The sequence below is a fragment of the Dioscorea cayenensis genome, chromosome 12 (assembly GCF_009730915.1).
Source record: "Dioscorea cayenensis subsp. rotundata cultivar TDr96_F1 chromosome 12, TDr96_F1_v2_PseudoChromosome.rev07_lg8_w22 25.fasta, whole genome shotgun sequence".
NCBI classification, from domain to species: domain Eukaryota; kingdom Viridiplantae; phylum Streptophyta; class Magnoliopsida; order Dioscoreales; family Dioscoreaceae; genus Dioscorea; species Dioscorea cayenensis.
The window spans coordinates 7,907,617-7,908,313 of NC_052482.1; the positions used below are offsets into that span (position 1 = coordinate 7,907,617).

The 697-nt window shown below is 42.6% G+C and overlaps 1 non-coding gene across 1 annotated transcript; it reads right to left on the reverse strand.

The window, feature by feature from the left end:
• Positions 1 to 208: 208 nt before the first annotated feature.
• LOC120274380 lies at positions 209 to 315 on the reverse strand. Its single transcript, XR_005540903.1, has one exon. It is a non-coding gene; the product is annotated as a small nucleolar RNA R71 (small nucleolar RNA).
• Positions 316 to 697: the final 382 nt, after the last annotated feature.

The window sequence follows — 697 nt, forward strand, 5'->3', positions numbered from 1 at the left end:
ACAATCACATTAAGAACTTCTTGGAAGTGTGACATGCTTAAGATCAATGGTGTTACTGATGATGCTATGAAGTTGAAAGCCTTCCTATTTTCCTTGAAGGGGTAGAGCAAAGTAGGGGCTACATTCATTACCTAGAGCATCGATCACTACATGGGAGGAGATGGTAGAAACTTTTCTTGCTCGATATTTCCCTCTCGGAAAATCTGCAAAGCTTAGGAATGAAATATCCTCCTTTGTGCAAACGGAATTGGAGTCTCTTTTTGAGACATGGGATAGGTTCAAGGAGCTCTTGCGGAAATGTCCTCAACATGGGTTACCCGAATGGATGATTATTCAAACTTTCTATAGTGGGTTGAACCAAAGCATGAAGCAGTTACTTGATGCTGCAGCAGGAGGTACCTTAGGGAGCAAGTCCCCGATGAAGCTTGATATCTCATCGAAGAAATGGCTATGAACAGTTATTAGTGGAATACTTGAGATAGGAAGAAGGTAGCTAGACTTCATGAGATCGATGTAGTTACCTCATTGGCGGCCTAGGTTGAGTCATTGAGCAAGATGTTAGATACTCTAACTTCTTCTAGAGTGGTGGCCATGACGAGTTGTGCTAGGTGTGGGGGAGGACATGCTCCATCTGATTGCATGATTTCTATTGGTGGTACATCCTTGGTGGAACAAATGGATTTTATAGGGAATGCAA